We start from the raw sequence: 15989 nt of genomic DNA, 5'->3' as shown, positions 1-15989 counted from the left end.
AGCTCGATGATTTATGGCTTGTTGTGTTATTCCTGGGACGAAGGGAAGATTCCTGTGGATCGGGGTCGCAATTCGAGCCTGCGATTTGGAAAAGGTCAGAGACCCCGAGTGCAGCTCGTGGTGGGAGGCGCTTCCGGTCCGAAGTAGCCATTTTCTTCTCTGCGCCAGGTTAGTCATCCGGCAGACTGCGGGCCTGACCTGCATTCCACCCACTCCAGCAGTTAAACACTCCAAGGCCGGCGGTGGAGCAAGGTATCAAATATCAGGGTCACTTAGGGATTCCAACAGATCGGCCCATCAACAGACAGACTGATAGAAATAGATTGGTGAACGCTCTTTCGGGGAATAGAATTACTACAGGGGAGAAAGAGGCTGTTCGGCCCATCAATCCTGCACCGACCCTCTGAAAGAGCACCTGACCAAGGCCCACCCTATCCCCGCAACCCCGCCCAACCTTCACATCTTTGGGCACTTTTCTCACGGCCAATCCACCTAACCTGCGCGTCTTTGGACTTGTGGGTATAAACCGGGGCACCCGGAGGAAACCCACGCAGACACCCAGCTCCGCACCTTCTCCACATTCGCCGCCCAGTAGTAGTACAACAGGTTCGGGAGACCCAAACCTCCTGCCTGCCTTCCCCTCTGTAGCAGCACCTTTCTCACTCTGGCCACCTTCCCTCCCCATATGAACAAGGCTTCCCTCAATCTCCCTGAAAAAAGACTTTGGCGGGAAAATCGATAGGCATTGAAAAATAAACAGGAATCGCGGCAACACATTCATTTTAACCGCCTGCACCCGACCCGCCAGTGACAGAGGAAGGCCGTCCCACCTTGCCAGATCGGCTTTCACTCTCCCCACCAAACTAGTGATGTTGTACCTGCGAAGCCACCCCCACTCCCGGGCAACCTGCACCCCCAGATACCTAAAGTGAGTCCCTGCCCTACGGAATGGCAGCCCCCCACCCCTGCCCCCGCCCCCGGCCGAGACACCACAAAATATTCCCTCTTGTCCAGGTTCAGCTTGTACCCCGAGAAAGACCCAAATACCCGCAGTAGCTCCAATATTCCTCCTATCGACGCACTCGGTTCCGACACATACAGCAGCAAGAGGTCGGCATATAAGGACACCCTATGCTCTGCGCCCCCCCCCCCCATACTATTCCTTTCCATGCTCCCGAACTTCTCAATGCGATGGCCAACGGCTCAATCGCGAGTGCAAACAGCAGGGGGGACATAGGACATCCCTGTCTCGTCCCACGGTGGAGAGAAAAGTATCTCGAACTGATATTGTTTGTGTGGACACTCGCCTTCGGCTCCTTATATAATAGCTTTACCCAATTCACAAACCTTGGTCCAATCCCAAACCGCTCCAGCACTGCCATCAGGTACCCCCATTCTACCCGATCAAACGCCTTCTCGGCGTCCAATGCCACAACTATCTCTGTTTCCTTCCCCTCTGCCGGTGCCATAACAACGTTCAAAACCCTCCTAATGTTCGAAAACAGCTGCCTCCCTTTCACGAACCCCGTCTGATCCTCCCCTATTACCTTCGGGAGGCACTCCTCCAGCCTACCCGCCAGCACCTTCGCCAACACTTTTCCGTCCACATTCAGAAGTGATATGGGCCGATACGACCCACACTCCGTCGGATCCTTATCTTTTTTTAGCAACAGTGAAACCGATGCCTGCCCCAAGGTTTGCGGTAACACCCCCTTCCCTATCGCCTCCTCGAACATCCCCACCATCAGGGGTGCCAGCCTATCCTTGAATTTGTTATAATATTCCACCGGAAACCCATCCGGCCCTGCCACCTTCCCCGACTGCATCCTCCCAATCACATCCTTTATCTCCTGCTCCACTATTGCTCCTTCTCATGTAGCCCTGTCCCCCTCCCCTAGCCTCGGTTACTCCAACCCATCGAGAAATTCCTGCCTCTCACGGTCTCCCCCGGATGGCTCCGACGTTTTCCTCTTTAAGGGGGAGAGCTGATTGGTGGTGATTTAACCTGAGGATCACCACACCTCAGGCGAGGGGCAAGGTTGAGAAGGCGGGGCCTTCATGAGTAACCTCAGCTGGTACGGGTATTGAACCCACGCTGTTGGCTTCACTCTGCGTCGCAAACCAGCCGTCCAGCCCACTGAGCTAAACTGACCCCTTGCCTGGATGAGCGTTTCAGGAAGCTCGACACCATCCAGGACAAAGCAGCCCCGCTTGATTGCTCCCCCTCCCGCAAACATTCACTCCCTCCACCACCAATGAACAGTGGCAGTCGTGTGCACCATCTACAAGGTGCACTGCAGTAACTCCCCAAGGTTCCTTAGGCAGCACCTTCCAAACCCATGACCGCCACCATCTAGAAGGACAAGAGCAGCAGATACCTGGGGAACCCCGCCACCTGGAGGTCCCCCTCCAAGTCACTCACCACCCTGACTTGAATATATATCACCGTTCCTTCACTGTCGCTGGATAAGAATCCTGGAACCCCCTTGCTAACAGCACAGTGGGTGTACCTACACCTGAGATACTGCAGGGGTTGAAGAAGGCAGCTCACCACCACCTTCTCAAAGGCAAACCAGGGATGGGCAATAAATGCTGGCTCAGCTGATGATGCCCACGCCCCGGAAATGAACTTTAAAAAATTTTAATAATTGACAACATGTCACTTTAAGTCTACTGCTCAAAATAAAAGGTTATGGTCCAGGGATAACATATTAGCATGGCTGGAGGATTGGTTAACTAACAGGAAACGGGATAAATAGGCCATTTCCTGCTTGGCACTAGCGGAGTGCCGCACGATCAGTGTTGGGACCTCAACTATTTACAATCTACATCTGGACCTAATGCACGGTTTCTAAATTTGCGCCCACAAAGGTGGTGGGACAGTCCACAATGGGGCATAGGTAGGTGAAATGAACGGGAATAATAATGGGCAGGTGGCAGGGAAATCCGTGGGGTGGGGTGGGGGGTGGGGGGGGGGGGGGTTGCGCTGCCAGAGGGAAAAGAGAATTCCAACCGTCGGAGAATTCAGGACAATCTCTCCCACCAGGATAACTTTGTTGTGTGGCCTTCCCTTGCGACATGCTGCTTTTGCTCTTCACCAACAGTGCCCACCAACCCCCCCCCCCCCCCCCCCCCCCCACCGTCCCCTCCCCAAACCCCGCCACCAATTATTGCCAGCTACGTATGCAGCACGCGCCCCAGACCTCTGCGCACGCCATGTACCTCTGTGTGGGCGAGGCGCCGTGTACCAAATAAATTCAACAGCGGACACAGCCATTGAATTGGCCAATCAACGCCAAAGGATGGGATTCTTCGCACGCGCACCCCCACCCGCCGGCAGCGTGTATCGCGGTGGCGCGCCATTGGTCGGCGGCTGGATCGTCCGGTCAACGAGGCTTCCCGCTGTTCGCGCCCTCGTGAGCGGGAGCAACTGGACCGATAGGTCCTTGGCGGAAATGGCCAGAGCGTCCTGCCCAAAAATCCGAACGTTACAATGATGGATTATGCTACGGTTCCACTCATTGGGCTCGGACGAAGAGGCCATTCTCCCATCAGAGAGAAGTACCCGCAGCTCCAGGGTAATTAGGGATGGGCAACAAATGCTGGGCCCGGCCCAGGGACGCCCACATCCTGAACGAATAAAAAAAATATTAGGTAGATAGGTCAGGCGATTTTCATGCAAACCTGATGGACCAGACGGCATCTTCTGCACTGTATTATTCTGTGATTAAAGTGATGGCTGCATCACTGAGCTTGAACCTGTGCAGCGGGTTACACCTATGACAGTTTAAATCTTACCCCGAGGCAGCAGGTGATGGTCACTTTCCTCTGGGTGATTTGTGTGTTGGTTCAGTGCGAAATTAATAACGCAACAGGATGCGGTGCACCCCACAATACCAGCTCTGGGAGGGTGGGGGCCATTCCACTGTCTATAGCACCACCTTGTCAATCATTCAAAACAGGCCTCAACCAACGCTGAAGGTTGAAGCAAGAACGATTGAGAAGAGGCCAACAGTGGACAAGGCCAGTGCGTTTGTAAGAACCGAAAATGCTGGGAAAACCCAGCAGGCCTGGCAGCATCCCTGGACAGAGAAACACACCGTCCTTACCCGTGTGGCTCCTCTTCAGAGCTCGAGGGAGGTGGAGGCGTGATGAAAGGCAGGGCCGTTGTCGTGGTTGGGTTGTTCCTCAGTGGAACTCCCAAGTTATGTGTTTCCGTATCTAGGTGTCTGCAGGACACCCGGGCGAAATAGGTGCAGAAGTAGGCCATTCGGCCCCTCGACTGCCGCCGCCGGTCAATACGATCGTGAGATGGTGATGCGGTCATTGAGAAACTGAGGGGGAGGGTGAAAAACAGAGGGTGAAAGAAGGAGAAAAGAAAGAAAAAGAGAACGAGGGAAAGAAAGGAAGGAATACAGATTTATAAAGTACCTTCGAAAGACCCCAATATGTCCAAAATGATTCGAACCAATTAAGTACCTTTTGAAGTGGAGGCTTGAGTTGACAAAACAACAACGTCGAGAAGAGTCTCATTGGTTCTGATCTGTAGCATACGTGGTAATTGCAGAGGGATACTTTCTTCCTCTAGATGGACTGGTCGCTATATTTTCCTCACCCTCCTCATCTGATTTCTGGACGTACACATATCTAGTATTTCCTCAACGCATCAAAAGATATTTCTTCAGTTTAAAAGTAGAACTTGCACTTACGTAGCACCTTTCACAGCCACAGGACTTTCCATTGCTTTTTCCAGACGGTGAGGGACTTTTCGCACTGTAGGCTCTCTTGAAATGTAGGAATTTGCGACTAGCAAGCTGCCTAAAACAGTAATGTGACAATGACCGGACGATCTGCCTCTTGGGATGTTTAGTGAGGGACACCGGGGAGAACTCCCTGCTCTTCATTAGAGGAGTGTCATGGGATCGTTTACGTTGAACTGAGAGGGGCGATGTGGCTCCACATCTCCGGCTGTTGGCATTCCATGGTCCAGCCGGCAGCGCACTGGTTTCCCAGCGGCGTGGGGTGCCTTCCTTGGGCAACCCCATTGACAAGAGCCGGGAGAAGTGAATCCCGCTGACCAGCGAACAGCGCGCCGCCTAGAAGCACGCGACCTGGAGACCCGGAGAATCCCTGCTGCGCTAAGGGCTATGTGGTACAAAAGAGCTGGGGACCACCAGCAGAGCGAGTCAAGGGCCGGATGGGGTGGTGGGGGGAAATTGGTAGTTGTGGCAGGCCAGTCAAAAGACCGAGGCAGCTCGCGGAGGCCACCGCTATAGTGGCTCTCAGATGAGAAAGTCCATCAGCTCCTCACAATTGGAGTTGGGGGTGAGAGGAGTGTCGGAGAAGGTCGTCGGAACATGGGGGCGCTTTAAGTAGAGCTGGGGGAGCAACAAGCACCAGCGAAGGAGGAAGCCACACACATCTGCCAACTTCCATTTGGAAACAATCAGTCAGTTTATAGGGCTTAAAGCTGAGAATCTAATCGCCATTTTGGCCTTACACAAGACTGGTTATTCATACAAGCCAACTTCTTGTGAGGGGAACAGCGTCAGAGGGGAGCTGGGTCGGGCTGTTAATACCGTCTGTCAGATTCTCAGTCAGGGGCGATGAAACCAGAGCACTACCTCACGCCAAAAACAAAGCTAATTGAAAATGATGAATTGTGTTCATCGCACACGGTGTAAAGAATGACCTCCCTGGCCTTCCGTCCGCACTCATTGACCTGTAAATCCGAGACACTAGGGGCTAGATTTCCCTCAAATTTGTTTTCCAAACTCTCTATGGCTTCACCCCCCCCCCCTCCCGCCCTCCATCTCCAATCCCACAATCCTCTGGGATATCTGTGTCCCTCTAACTCTTAGCCTCTTGAGCATCCGTGTCCCGCTGACCCTCTGGCAAGGGGAGGCGTGGCTCAGTATTATTGTCACGGGACTAGTGATCCAAAGACCCAGGGTAATAACGCTCTGGGGTTCCGGGTTTGAGTTCCACCCTGGCAGATGGTAAAATTTGAATTTGGTAAAAATCTGGAATTAACAATGATGACCATGAGACACACTCCATGGAAAAACCCATCTGGTTCACTAATGTCTTTCAGGAAAGGAAATCTGCCGTCCTAACCCCGGTCTGGCCTACACGTGACTCCAGACCCACAGCAATGTGGTTGACTCTTAACTGCCCTCAGGGATGGGCAATAAGTGATGCGACGACACATTCAATGAACGAGTATAAAAAAAGCACACTTTCTAGGCCCACTCCCCACTGCCCAATCCCGTATAACCCCACCTAATTTACACATCTTTGGACACTAAGGCACAATTTAGCACAGCCAATCCACCTAACCTGTATATCTTTGGACACTAAGGCACAATTTAGCATGGCCAATCCACCGAACCTGCACAGCTTTGGACACTAAGGGGCAATTTATCATGGCTAATCCACCTAACCTGCACATCTTTGGACACTAAGGCACAATTTAGCATAGCCAATCCACCTAACCTGCACATCTTTGGACACTAAGGGGCAATTTATCATGGGTAATCCACCTAACCTGCACATCTTTGGACACTAAGGCACAATTTAGCATAGCCAATCCACCTAACCTGTGTATCTTTGGACACTAAGGCACAATTTATCATGGCCAATCCACCTAACCTGCACATCTTTGGACATTATGGGGCAATTTATCATGGCTAATCCACCTAACCTGCACATCTTTGGACACTAGAGGGCAATTTATCATGGCTAATCCACCTAACCTACACATCTTTGGACACGAAGGGGCAATTTAGCATGGCCAATCCACCTAACCTGCACATCTTTGGACACTATGGGGCAATTTATCATGGCTAATCCACCTAACTTGCACATCTTTGGACACTAAGGGGCAATTTAGCATGGCCAATCTACCTAACCTGCACATTGTTAGACTGTGGGAGGAAACCCTCGCAGGCATGGGGAGAACACGCAAACTCCACACAGTCACCCAAGGACGCAATTGATCCTGGGTCCCACTGTGCCATCCAAAGTCCAGGGGTAGGACTTGAACCCGTAATCTCTGGCTCAGAGGCAGGGGTGCTACCCATTGCGCCACCAGGCTGCTCAATGTCCCCCTTTATGACAGCCCTTAAAATCTTAGACCAAGCATTAGATCATCTGGCTCAATACCTCCTTACGTAGCTCCGTGTCATATTTTGTTTTATAATGCTCCTTTGAATCACCTCCTGATGACTGATTGCATTAAAGGTGCCATGTAAATGTAAGTTATTGTTGTTACAGTTCCAATTGAATTGGGTTGAGGGAACTGCTAGAAGAAAGGGCAATGTTGGGCGGTGAGGCCTGTTGCCTCCTCATCTCCCTGGGCCTCAATTCCCCTTTCCCCTCCATTTTCCATTTTATAATCATCTTTACATCTATTGCACTTCCTAGTCCCACACCCTTTGTAAATGTCTTTGATGTGTTCATGTAACCCACACCCACTGCACTACTCTGTTCTCACCTCACCTTCCACTTCTTCGAATCATTCACTAAGGTTGGTTCAACATGGCCTTCCTTTTGGGAGCCCTGCTTGACTATTTTCACTCGGTTCTGGGGGCCAGATTTTCTCACCTCCATCCACGTCCGAACAGAAGTAGGTAACATTTAAAACTGGCAGGCTGGGCAAGATTCTGGGAATCCCGCTCCCGTTCGCGCTCCTGGCAAAGGATAAGAGTGCGGCAGCAAGCCTGCATGCAGCAATCCCGTCCTTGCCTACTCCATTGCTGCGTTGGCCATATTAGACCAGCCCACCTCTCCCACCCTCCACCGCTATTTTCATGGAGTCAGACCCGTGTTGGTAGGTCACGCGGTTAGAGTCAGGAGTCATGAACCATGGACAAACCCTAGTCTGGAATCGGGAACCTTTTGGCAGCTAAATTCGCAACGTGTTGACATGTCATGGCGTATAATCTGTCTTTAACGCAGGAATTAATAATGGGGCTTTGTTTAGAAAAATTGAATTGACTGGTAAGTTGACCAGAATTCTGAAAATGTTCAGATGCATTAGAGTACTTTATCCAGTTGCTCTTCTGCATTCAAAAGTGTTGAGATTCCGATTTTAATGCGTCAATTGGGCCTTGTGATTTCATATTTTACTTTATTGACAGCCAAGCCACCGGTTGGACCTAGGAACAATGGCCATTGCCGATAAACTCTAGGGCCTACCTAGAGGATCGGAGATGGAGATGGATCCTCCCGAGAGAGCTAAATAGGACAGGGTGGGAGAGATGGGAGGAGCTGAGTCAACACTAAGGAAAGTGTGTTGGCTTCCTTCAGGCCCTCTTCCCAATGATAGATCTCTCAATTAGGCACAGAGCACCTTTCAAAGAGGGCCCCCCTCACCCCCACACCAACCAGTCGGCCATAGGCAAACCCAAATGGGGTTTCTGTGCAGTCTCTCTGCATGGTGAGTCCCCTGCTCACCATTTGGTTAAGGTCACAATTGGCCTCGAGCAGCGAGCCCTCTAAACCTGGACTTAATTTGGGGAGGCAGTAGGGAGGCCATTGTGCACCTTCCCACCCAATCACACAGGCCCCATCCCACCTCCAAACCTGGCTACGGGGATGGGGCTGGGTCTTAGAATTACGGCAATGCCTTCGTATCGTATTTTATTTCAGAAGGCTGCCTTTAACCCGCTTTGAAAGACAGGGCACAAAATTTCAAGCTGTGTCCCGAAATGTGCCGCCCTCATTTGAGGCTGGGAATTTTCCAGTGTCGCTGAAGGCGAGCGCCGTTTAGGCTGGAGAGCCGAGTTTTCCATTCTCGCTGCGCTGGGTCCCGCCGCGGCTGGGACCGGAGAACCCCGCCTGATGTTCCCATCGTCAGGCAGCTGACCTTTTTGCCACTCGCCAAATTAATAGCCCGCGGCCGCCCGCCACGATTCCCACTCCTTGTGGCGAGCGGAAGATCCTGATAAATCTCTATTTCCTTATTGTGCACAGTTCTGTTATAGTTAGCAATGTGACCTCCAACCAGCTGGTGGCGATAAAGATCTATCACGTGACCCAAGACACCGGCCAGTTGGTAGTAAGACGTACAAGAGGGGATTCGCACTTAGATTAGCTCCGGGAGAATTCACTGAATTTGTTTAGCGACCATCGTCTGTATTATAGTTCTTTAATTATCTTTTCCACGTACTTGTTAATAATTTATCTTTTTAGTTCAGCAACTCTCTGTTCTGTGTACATCATTACAACGGTAATATAACAGAACACAACACTTGTGTGTGCATTCCGTGTGTTTGCAAGCCTGCATACGTTTGTGCGTGTGTCAGTCCCGGAGTGGAATGTTCAGTGGCTCTTTAGAGGGGCTGTTTAGCACAGGGCTAAATCGCTGGCTTTGAAAGCAGACCAAGGCAGACCAGCAGCACGGTTCAACTCCCGGAACAGCCTCCCCGAACAGGCGCTGGAATGCGGCGACTAGGGGCTTCTCACAGTAACTTCATTGAAGCCTACTTGTGACAATAAGCTTCTGCTATGGCCGCGGGGACTGGTGGGGTGTGACCAGGGGATGGCCAGTGGGATCGGGACCGCGCCATGTTGTACGGCGCGACCGCTGCAGGTCGTCAGCCGCGCACGTGCGCGGCCCGGGGCCCGGCCATACTCCGGCCGTTTTCGGCGCAGGAACCGGGGGTTTCGCTGCTCGCCCCTCACCAGCCGTAAACCTCCCGCGAATTCTCTGTTCGAGCCGGCGCTTAGCCGCTGAAGTGGAGAATCCAGCCCGATATGTTTCTCGGAGAGCAATCCAATCTTATTGAACAGTCTGAACTCAGCGCTCATGAATTATTCCTGAAAAAAAGCGTTGATCTTTCTTTCAGAAAAAGGGTCGGCTTTGGAACTAAAATGGTTAACGGAGCTCCAGGGCTCGGCGAGGCTGGTCAGGGTCGGATAAACGAACAATCGCTTCAGCTGAAAGCACTCGGATGAACACCCACACAAGCAAATGCCTTTTGTACTGCGAGCTGCGTTTCCTTCATGCCCAATAACAGCCTGGAGCCATTCTATTTAGGTAAGTTTAAAACTCCCTTCTCGGGCACCCAGGGGCAGAGAGATTCTGACGTGCAGTCAATTCTCCGTCCCCCGATCTCGCACCTCAGGTTCTTTATTTTTTTTTGAACGGTGAGGAGGGGTCCTGGAAGGGGTGAGAGGGGGGGGGGAGGGGGGGGGTGACGAGGGGGAGGGGGGGGGGGGCGGTGCAGTGAGGTTTGCTGGGAGGAGGGAGGGCAAACATAACCGAAGCTTTAACAAAAACATCAAATAACTGCAGCAAGCGCAAAATAGAATCCCAGAAGAAAACTGAATGCTCAGCTTTCGATTCTCTTCTTTCCAAAAAAAACTTGGCAGCTGTAAAACTTTTCTGTAGTTTCCCCCCCAAAAATACAGTGTTTTAACCCTTTGAGTTCCATTCATCCTCTTTCACAGAATCGTAGAATCCCAAAGTGCAGAGGGAGGTCATTTGGCTCATTGCCTCTGGACCGGGCCTCTGAAAGATCACCCTATCTAGGCAAATCCTCAGGCTGGCCGGAAGAAGGCGCGTGGGTACGGTGGGGGGTCCGCGGGGGGTTTCTGGGGCGCAGTAAGAGCCCAACGTTCAGTTTGCGCCCGACCGACACGTGACTGGGAGTGGGCGCTGACGACTGGTCAGATTTTAAAGGACCCACCTCTCTGAGATGCTGCATCCAACGAACAGGCTTCATGTCCCCGGGTGTGGAGATAAGCTCAAAATTGGAGCCCTGGGCGTGTTTACAGGGGCCTCTTTCAGCAATTTGCACACGGAGGGGGGGGCAATGTGTCAACCTGCATTTCCTCATCTTCAGACCTAGAGAATGATATGAAGTGTTTCAGCCAGGACACTGGCCCTTCAGCCCATCTAACCCAGCTATCCGCAGCCTCGGCACATTTCTGCTGGCCCTGACTCCTTGTGGGCAAGAACCTGACTAATTGCTTCTTAAGTGTGTGGTAGTCACCACTGTGGTATTATATTGTATACACTGCACTGCATACGAGGGTATTACGGTAAGGCCCCTGTACTGCATGTACAGGGGTAGATCCCTGCCTGCTGGCTCCGCCCAGTAGGCGGAGTATAAATGTGTGTGCTCTCCGAACTGCAGCTATTTCAGCAGCAGCTGCAGGAGGCCACACATCTCTGCGTAATAAAGCCTTGATTACTCTCTACTCTCGCCTCGTCATAATTGATAGTGCATCAAGGTGGGGACCCATAAAGAGGAGGACACTTTCTTTTGGTTATACAGAGTCTCGGTCAATCACCGCTGAAGCTCTTAGTTCAATGCTGGGCACCAGGCGGGTATATTGGCCTTGCTGGGTGTTTGGCAAAGATTCGTTATAATTGGTGCCAGGATTTTGGTCATAGGATAAAGCTTACCCTTGCGTTCCTTAGTTTAGAATCTTGAAGGGTTCATTTTATTGAGGTGTTCAGCGTGGTAAAGGGTGGACACAGGGAAAGCTACTTGCTCCGAGGAAGGAACTGGGGCAAGGGGGCACAATTGCAATGTAGGAGCTATCGGTCACTTGGGAGCAGAATCAAGGAACGTTTCAACATGGGAAAGGCAGCGGAAAGTTGCAGCCCCCTCTCCTCAAAGGCCATGCGTTGGCCATTCGTTGAAATTGTGAGAAATGAGGCCACCTGGCACTCTCATTGGGTGGGGGCACGAAGGGGTGGATGTGAAAGGCGGGAAAATGGGGTGAGGTGCCAACTGAATGCTGGAACAGGCTCGAAGGGCCAAATGGCCTGCTCTCCATTCTTGCTCTGTTGCCTATCTCAGTGTCAGCACCAAGATCAGGTGACTACAGATTGGGGTGGAGGGGCTGGTTTAGCTGGGGCTGGTTTAGCTCACTGGGCTAAATCGCTGGCTTTTAAAGCAGACCAAGGCAGGCCAGCAGCACGGTTCAATTCCCGTAACAGCCTCCCCGAACAGGCGCCGGAATGTGGCGACTAGGGGCTTTTCACAGTAACTTCATTGAAGCCTACTCGTGACAATAAGCGATTTTCATTCATTTCATTCAAATGACCGCGATGTTTAGTCGCAATCAGCGATGCTCATCGAAGATGGGCAGCACGGCAGCACATTGGTTAGCACAGTTGCTTCACAGCGCCAGGGTCCCAGGTTCGATTGCTGGCTTGGGTCACTGTCTGTGCGGAGTCTGCACGTTCACCCCATGCCTGCGTGGGTTTCCTCCGGGTGCTCCAGTTTCCTCCCACAGTCCAAAGATGCGCAGGTTAGGTGGATTGGTCGTGATAAATTGCCCTTAGTGTCCAAAAGGTTTAGATGGGGTTGCGGGCTGGGGTGGAGGTGTTAGCTTGGGTGGGGTGCTCTTTCCTGGGGCCGGTGTCGACACGATGGGCTGAATGGCCTCCTTCCGCACTGTAAATTCTATGATTCACTATGATTCTATGGGAGCTCGGTTAGCTGGACAGTGGGTTTGCGACACCAACAGAGCAGGTTCAATTCCCGTACCGGCTGAGAGTATTCATGAGGCCTTATCAACCTTGCCCCTTGCCTGAGGTGTGGAGGCCCTTGGGTTAAATCACCGCCAGTCAGCTCTCTCTCTCTCACTCTCTCTCTCTATTTCTCTCTCTCTCTCTCTCTCTCTCTCTCAAAGGGGAGAGCAGCCTCTGGGACAGTGGCGACATTTTTATTTTAGGATTAGCTCATGTAAAGTAGAACAGGCTGGATAAATAGTGCGAGCCAGTAAGACATGAAAAAAATGGCTTAAAGCATCCGTCAACTCTGAAACTTTCTCTCCAACAATAATGGTCTGAAATCTCTGGTGGTAATATTCTTACTTCTTCTGCACGAACTAGTTCCTTGAACTCAGCAGGTTCTCCCAGGTGAACTTGCTACAGTACCTGCAAGTGTTGACCATGAACCTTGGAATTCTCTTTGCCAGCGGAGCTGCCAGAGTGATATTTAATCTGACTGATGCGCGATCAATTACACTCAAGACGAAGTGATTTCATAACTGAAGGTTTTAATCTACTAGAACTTGTTCCCCAGCAGCTTCGGTACAGAAAGTGAAGGCTGCTGGGACGGCACTGTCTCTTATACTCCGCCTGTCAGGGCGGAGCTACGTAACAACAGCCAATGGTAAACTCCTGGGTTTAACCAATGGTCATCAGCCTCTTAGGTACCGCAATACCTGGTACTACCACACTGACATGCGAGAATGATTAAATCTCCGCTAATCTTCATTCGACAGCAGCAGGGATGCCGGGGCTCTTGGTCCTTGAGGGCCACAATCTATGAATGCGCGGGGGGCCACACATGACATTCAAATTGGTGCTCTCGTTAATATGTGCAACATCCCAAGTTGTGATCGGATTTGGGACAAATCCACTAATGAGGCAAACCCACAGCATTCAAACAGGATTGATTAATGCAAACGTGGAGTGCTAAAGATTGGAGTCGAGCAGCGCCCAGGACTCGCAACAATAACTTACGTTTATGTAGGGTCCTTAATTGTAAATGGGCGGCACAGTGGCACAGTGGTTAGCACTGCTGCCTCACGGTCAAGGGACCTGGGTTCGATTCCAGCCTCGGGTAACTGTGTGGGGTTTGCACAGTCTCCCCGTGTCTGCGTGGGTTTCCTCCAGGCGCTCCGGTTTCCTCCCACAGTCCAAAGATGTGCGGGTTAGGTGGATTGGCCATGGTAAATTGTGCTTAGTGTCCAAAGATGTGCAGGTTAGGTAGGGTTATGGGGCGTGGGATTGGGCCTAGATCGGGTGCTCTTTCCGAGGGTGGGTGCAGATTCGATGGGCAGAGTGGCCTCCTCCATGCGCTGTTGGGATTCTATTCTATTCTATCCATAACAAAACATCGCAGAGTGCCTCACGGGAGTATTGTTGGAGAGCAATCTAATTTATTCTGTCACGGGATGTGGGCGTCGCTGGGCCGGGCCCATCTTTGGTTGCCCATCCCTAATTGCCCTTGAACTGAGTGCCTCGCCCGGCCATTCCTGGGGACAGTTAAGCGTCAAACTTGCTGCTGTGGGTCTGGAGTCACATGTAGGCCAGACCGGGTAAGGACGACAGATTTCCTTCACTAAAGGGGTGTTAGTGAACCAGATGGGTTTTTATGACAATCTCTTGACCGAGACTCGCTTTCAATTCTAGATTTTATGGATTGAATTAAAATTCCACCAGTTGCCGTGGTGGGATTCAAAGACATATCCTCAGAGCGTTAGCCTGGGGCCTCTGGATTACTAGTCCAGAGACATTGGGCGGGATTCTCCGACCCCCCCCCCCCCCCCCCCCGCCCGGCCAGGTCGGAGAATTGCTGGGGGGGGGGGGGGGGGGCGTGAATCCTGCCCCTGCTGGCTGCCGAATTCTCCGGCGCCGGGGATTTGGCGGGGGCAGGAATCGTGCTGCGCCTTGTGGCGGCCGCTAGCAGCGCCCCCCCCCCCCCCCCCGGCGATTCTCCGGTCCGCGATGGGCCGAGTGGCCGTCTGTTTTCGGCCGGTCCCGCCGGCGCAAATTAGAGTGGGTACTTACCGACGGGACCTGGCTCCACAGGAGGCCTCCGGGGTCCTCGGGGGGCGCGCGGGGGGATCTGGCCCCCTGTTGGTGCCCCCACGGTGGCCCGGCCCGCGATCAGGGCCCACCGATCCGCGGGCGGGCCTGTGCCGTCGGGGCAGTCTATTCCTCCGTGTCGGCTGCTGTGGACCTCTGCGATGGCCGATGTGGAGATGAACCCCCCCCCCCCGCGCATGCGCTGGGATAACGGCAGCACACGCCGGCACTCCCGCGCATGCGGCAACTCGCGACGGCCGGCGGAGGCCCTTCAGCGCCGGTTGGCGTGGCGCCAAGCCACGGATTCCGCACCTCCAGGGCAGCCCGCGCCGGACTGGTTCACGCCACCCCCTTCGCGCCGGAGTTGCCGCCCTGCCGATTCCCGCAGAATCCCACCCATTAGCACTACACCAGTACACCGCTTCTTATCTGTGTTACTGACCTACCCAATTCCTAACTCTTAGCGTCCTTCCAGGTCAGGATACCTTGAAGATGGTCACCAGCATTGACTAGGCTGGCCAACGGGAAACTAAGGCGGGATTCTCCTGTCCCCCAGCCGCGGACGTCTCGGCGCCACGCCGTTCGCTGGGATTCTCTATTCCCGCCTCTTATCAATTGGATCTCCCGTTGAAGCCGCCCCACACCGCTGGGAAACCCACGGACGGGGGTGAACTGCCGGCGGGAACAGGGAATCCCAACGGCCGAAGAATTCTGGCCTAAAAATGTAGGAGCTCTTGGGCACCAGGACTTGGAAGTTGGTGAAAGGCAGATGGCAGAGTCAAGGTTACAGCTGAGGTTCATTTGTTCACCAACTTCTACGTCCTAGGTCCCTGTCATCTTTCCCGTTGACTCCAGGCCCACAGCAATGGGGTTGACTCTTAACTGCCCCTCGGAAATGGCCGAGCGAGACACTCAGTTCAAAGGGCAATGAGGGATGGGCAACAAATGCTGGGCCTAGTGATGTCCCACATCCCATGGGAGTGTGTCACAATATGTGGATGTTGCAAAGCACATAAAGGGTTAATGTAATGATACTACTCTAGTCACTAGATGGTGCTATAGAGCAACCATATGAATACCTCACGCCGCCTTGACTTCTGGGAGAGATGATGTGGAGACGCCGGCGTTGGACTGGGGTGAGCACAGTAAGAAGTCTTAAAACACCAGGTTAAAGTCCAACAGGTTTGTTTCAAACACTAGCTTTCGGAGCACTGCTCCTTCCTCAGGTGAATGGGAGAAAGCAAGAGAAATAGAGCCAGAGTAGGTGTGAGATAGCGTAACTGATAGCATAGTTTAGTATTGTAGATGTGTAGTGTAATCTTTGCTGAACTAATTTCTCAGTAATATGTTCGAATTTAATTCGGTGTAGTGTAGCCATGGGGCGGCACGGTAGCACAGTGGTTAGCACTATTGCTTCCCAGCGCCAGGG

The sequence above is a fragment of the Scyliorhinus torazame genome, chromosome 25, assembly GCF_047496885.1.
Source record: "Scyliorhinus torazame isolate Kashiwa2021f chromosome 25, sScyTor2.1, whole genome shotgun sequence".
Taxonomy (NCBI): Eukaryota; Metazoa; Chordata; class Chondrichthyes; order Carcharhiniformes; family Scyliorhinidae; genus Scyliorhinus; species Scyliorhinus torazame.
The sequence above is the reverse complement of the archived record's forward strand: the minus strand, read 5'-3'. Positions refer to the sequence as shown.